The sequence below is a fragment of the Malania oleifera genome, chromosome 9, assembly GCF_029873635.1.
Source record: "Malania oleifera isolate guangnan ecotype guangnan chromosome 9, ASM2987363v1, whole genome shotgun sequence".
Lineage (NCBI taxonomy): Eukaryota > Viridiplantae > Streptophyta > Magnoliopsida > Santalales > Ximeniaceae > Malania > Malania oleifera.
Genome location: NC_080425.1, coordinates 43,760,154 through 43,766,153, shown reverse-complemented (window position 1 = coordinate 43,766,153; position 6,000 = coordinate 43,760,154).

The window sequence follows — 6,000 nt, the reverse complement described above, 5'->3', positions numbered from 1 at the left end:
TTTTCAATTATAAAATACCTTTTGAGTTATATGTCAAAAGGAACAATCTTTAAAAGGAGAGAAGCTTAATTACAATTAAGCTTGAACAAATATGTCAACATTGATTATTTTATATGTTTTATGCTTATTGTGAGGGGGAGCCTTATCAAGGTTACCTCATTTTGATCCTTGTTTGTCATCATCAAAAAGGAAGAGATTATTGGCCTAACAAGACTTAATCTCATTTTGATAATGACAAACCAAGGTATCTGATTGTGCTTTCAAGTGTACTTACAGGTATTATATCTTACAAGCACAATGGACTATATTTAAATTTGAAGCCATGAAGAACACAGGTAAAATGAAGATTGACTATTGATATTGAAGAAGAGCTTGGATGAAGACGAAGCTTAAAGACATGAAGACTTAGATGGTACTCCTTGTTTATTGTAACATAAGTTTCATGTAAGTACTTCTCAAATTAGTATTTGTTTGTGAAGCACTTAGGATTACTTATTGGACCTAGAGACTTATTTAATAACTTGGAAAATATTTTTACTAAGTCGAAATATTATTTCAAATGGATACAAATAAGTTTTGGAATCAAAAATAAAAGGAACATTGAATTTCAGAGTGTTCAGGAACCTGAGGCTTATGCTCAGTCGATCGAATGCAGGAATCTGAATGAAATAGTCTAGCATCAAAGATTTCGGGCGACCGATCCTATAGTTCAATCGACCAAATGGCTATTTCCATTGTTAAAGTCTAGATAGTGTTGGTTCAGGCGACAGAACTGAGAGTTCAGTCGACTGAATAGGTTTAGGCAACCGAATGTGGAGTTCAATCGACTAAAAGGCTACTGCCTATTTCAAAATTCATGATTTTAATTAGTTCAGGTGACCAAACTCCCATTTCAATTGACCGAAGCACACGATATGTTCTACAAACTACGTAATATCTTTCCGATTTTGAAATATATTGTTACCAAAACTTGCACAAATGATTAGATTTCTACCCTAACTATAAAAGGCTAACCCTAATCACATTAGGGAAACCATATAACATGAAAAAACATTGATTTTATCTTTGAAAAGTTGATGTGCGCTGTTCCCTTTCTTTAAAAATATTTTATGGTTTTATACTTCAACTTTCAAGTTTTCAAACCCATAAAAAATCAACAAATCTCTTAAGTTTCGTTGCAAATATATTTTGAGAGCATAACTGTGATTTTCACGTGTACAAATCTACTCTTTAAGAGAATTTTCTTCTTGTACAAAATCTGCTATTATTCTATTTTTGAACTGACAGTTTGGTTGTGAATTGTTGACAAGCAAAAGGGTTGTTCTTACTTGAGAGGTGCTCCACCTATTGAAAGGAGAGAGGTTTTCCACCTATTGAATGGAGAGAGGTGCTCCACCTATTGAATGGAGGGATTAGTAAAATCCTCATTGCGGGTTGCATAAGGTAAGGACATAGGCACATTGCCGAACCTTGTAAAAAATACCGATGTCATTTTTCCCCTTATCTCATTTACTTTTATAGCATATTTATTTTAAATTATATCTATTGTGTATGTTATGAATGATTTGTTTTTATTTGTGAAAGTTGTTTATGTCGTGAATGATTTGAGTATTCTTGTTGATCAAAATTTGTTGTACCTACAAATATAAATATTGTGATCTAACTACTGGAAATAGTATTATGTTTGTACATGATTCAGTTAAGCTAATATTGAAATTATTTGGTGGCTAAGTAAATTCTTGTTAATATTGATTTGCTGCAAGTACTATTGATAAAGTGTAGTTGATTCCATATTCATACATATGGTTGAGTTCTCTTATATTTAGGATTATTGTTATCAGTATGGTTGTTTGCTGAATATATTTCTATGATAGTTAAAATATTTAGAGCACGTGTTTAAAAAATTTAAAATATCCAATTCACTCCCCTTTTAAATTTACACCTTAACTTACATCAGCCTTTTGATTTTGGCAGAGTTTCCTTCTCATCTTCTCTCTCTCTTTCTCTAGTTTGGCCATATCTCCCCTTTCTGTGTTGAACATATTCTCTTCTTTACCTCCAATATTCTCTCTTATGTTGAATCTATGTTCTCAACTTGCAACTCCCTTTTGGAGGAGACATAAATTCTCATTTATGGAGAAGCAAGGGAGCTTGTCCTAATCTTCCAATCCCGAAAATGACCTTTTAGAGTAAGGAAACCCTTTTCTTGTCCTAAATAGGACTTTTGGCAACAAGAGAAAGTTCTCCCAAGGATAGGAGCTTATCCTTATTTGTGATAACTCCTCAATTAACTTAATCGAGGCTTAATTAAGCCTTAAAGTGTAATTTAGGGTATAAGGATGTTAAATTCCTTAGCTACTTTTGGAAGGTTTTGTGGGGAAATTAGGTACTAGACTTTTATTTTCCACTACTTGTCATTCACAGATTGACGAACAGACTAAAGTAGTCAACAGGACTCTAACTTAACTCTTACGCGTTGTCATTCAAAATAGTTTTAAAACTTGGGAGGACAGTTTGCCATTTATAGAGTTTTCATATAATAGAACTATGCATACTACTACTTTTTATTCTCCCTTTGAAATTGTTTATGGTTTTAATCCACTTACTCCTTTAGATTTGGTGCCTTTACCTAATGATGAAAGGAGTGGTTTGAATGCACACAAGAAGGCCGAATTGGTGAAGTCAATTTATGACAGGGTACGACTTCAAATTGTGTAGAAGAATGAAAATTTTGCTTCCCAAGCCAATAAAGTGTGAAGGCATGTCATCTTTGAACTAGAAGATTGGGTTTGGGTTCACATGCACAAAGAAAGATTCCCAACCCATAGAAGGACTAAATTGCATCCTCAAGGAGACGAGCCTTTCCAAATCCTTGAGAAAATTAATGATAATGCTTATAAAGTGGATCTTCTAGGTGAGTATAATGTCTCTGCTACTTTCAATGTTTCTAATCTTTCTCCCTTTGACGTAGATGACGATTCGAGGTCGAATCCTTTTGAGGAGAGGAGGAATGATGGGCATCATGGTGGATCGAGTCTTAAAGGTGGTGGATTGAGTCTTAAAGATCCCTTGCAAGTTCCAAATGAGAATCACAAGGTCAAGAGCTAAGAAGATCAAGGAAGCAATGCAAGGATTGGTGCAATCCACTTGGTCCGAGTTTGCAAATTTATCAAGCAAGACCTCAACATTCAAGATGGGTTTGAAAGAATAAGAACCACCTTTAATCCATGTGATACAAGATACAGAGGGGGGCAACATAGTCTAGTGGTTTAGTGTATACTCTTTATTTCATTAAGTATAGGTGTGTGGGTCTATTTTATGTTTCTATGGTTGTAGGTGTTTGGGCCTATTTAATTCATTAAGTGGACTTCTTTTATTAGCTATAGGCATGTAGTTTAGGGTGTTTTGGGCTTGAGATGTTCAACCCATGTCTTTTATGATGTAGGCCTTAGTCGGCCTTAGGGTTTCATGGAGGGGTTTAAAAACAACCTTGTAGCTGCATTCTCCATAAGTTGAACATGAATGAAGTTTTCTTCATTAAGAATTTTTAGTTTTCTCTACTTGTTCTTGATTGAACTAAGAACTTATCAAAGGCAAACCCTTTGTGTCATTGTCACCGAATCTAGGTTCTTGAAACAATATTTCAATGGGTTAAGATCATCTTGACTTGGTTCTTGGCTTTCTTGGATAAGTTTTCAATTTGTTTGTGGGTTCAAGGGATTCCGATACCACGGGTTCACATCACCTAGGGTCCAAGGAATCAATACTCTCTAGTCTAAGTTCCAAAGTCATGTTTGAGAGTTCATTTATGTGTGGAGAAGGTATTGGGCACCCCCTACACACTATCCTTTTGAATGGTATCGTGATAAGTTTAAGATGTTCAAACATTAATCAAGATCAATCTTGGAATCTTTCTTTATTTAGGTTACCTTTCCTTTAAATATTTTTCCACCTCACAATCATCAGACAACCCATTAGTGTTGCAAAACTTCTCTCACCTCAAGAACCAACCAAATAACAACAACATTTTTCTTGAGGATCCATCATTAGATACATTAATTTAGTTTCATAACATTGGCAAGTATAGTTTTATCACAAAAAACACACAACATCTATAATTATGTTCAATCTTAAGTTGATACTAAATATATGCAATCATATTCATACAATTCTATATAGTTGAGGAGGAGTATTTAATGTGTTTATACACCATGCCATTAAGTATTGTTCAACCTACAACCATCGGGCAACCCGTTAGTATTGTAAGGCTACACTAACCTCAAGAACAGCACAAAGAACAATAACTTGTTTTTCGAGGATTCGTTATTAGATTCATCAAGCATTTTAAGGGATTTTTATATTACTCATTCATTTAGACCGTTCATCATTTACATAAAGATTCAATCATTATTTTTTTAACTAGTCACATTTAACTCATAATAAAGAAGAACCACATATTATTAAATCATAAGCAATTCAAACCATCATTAGCGCTACCAAACATCATAGGAGTGTCTGATCACTGAATTTGGCACCATTCAAGCATCCAAATATTGGCTAATCAATAAACGCACAAAACACAATGTATCAAGGGTCGAAAAAGTTTAGTTTCATACACTCTTTGACACTTAGACTCAAATAAGATGCAAAGGAGTTAAAAACACTTCGAAAATATTACAAATAGAATGAGAACCGCTCGAAATGTTTTGGTATTTTAAAGAAAATTTATGTAATTTTTATGAATTTTTATTAGTTTATAAAAGATTAAAAAAAACACAAGAAAATAAAATTTAATATAAGATACCTAAGAGGTCTAAAAATTAACCTAAAAATAATATATTATACTTGGACCATGCACTAGGTGAAGGGGAGCTTCGGGGTGCCCTTGTAGGTCCTTGAATAAAGCGTCGTTCTATTTCCAAAATGACGTCATTTTTGCACTCGTTTTTCAAGTTTTTTCCCATTTTATTATTATTTTATAATAATATATTAAATAATATCATGTTCAGGAAAAATATTCCCAAAATGATGCTCATGTAATCTCACAGCTTGGTCCAATAAGATTTAAATAATAAGGGTGACCGAAGATTGACACGTGGTTGGTAAATCTCACTAGTTGGCCCAACGAGTTTAAGCGAAATCCTCAAATATTGTTACTTCATGTAGCGAAATTTGCACGTTCCCACAACAACATCTCTCTAGCCAGGATCAAGTGGATGGAGTTGCAGAACTGGGTTCTGACTCACTCGAAAAATGAGCAGCTCGGAAGCTATCCCAAGTATAGGAGTTCTATCGTGTAATATTAAGCCCAAGGGCTAGATCGTCTCCTCAGGGAATGCGTTTTAATCTCAGATTTTACTTTCTTCCAATCGAAATTAAAAAGGTACTGAACTTAGTTCAGATTTGGGTTTTCAAGATTGTGGAGACTTAAATGAAAACACAAATTAAAGTCCTAAAACTAACATGCACGAAATTAAATAATAATGAAAACCCTAGTCTACTTAAGGAAACACTAGATCATACTAACTAAAAATGAAAACTTTAAACATGGAATTAAAATAACAATAATGAAAACCCTAGTCTACTTAAGGAAACACTGGGACACGCGTTAATTAAAAATGGCAACCTAGAACATGGAATTAAAAACACACAACGGAAACTAAACTAGACACATACTAAAAAAAAAACTGAACCTACTAAAAATCGAACCTTTAGCACAATTAAGAGATCAAATCAAGACTCACAATTTAAATGCAAACATGAATTCAACGGAAATTTAAAAAAACGTAAACAATAACGGAACACAATAAAAACACAACCTTTACTAATCATAGACCCTAACTAAATCGAATTTCGACAAAAAAAAAATATCTGAATTTAATTAAGAATGCTAAATTAAAATAACTATCAATTAGATAAAAAAAGAGATTAATTTAACAATAATGAAATACCCAACATTACTCAACTTAAACAAAAAGAAAGAAAACTCCAATAACATTA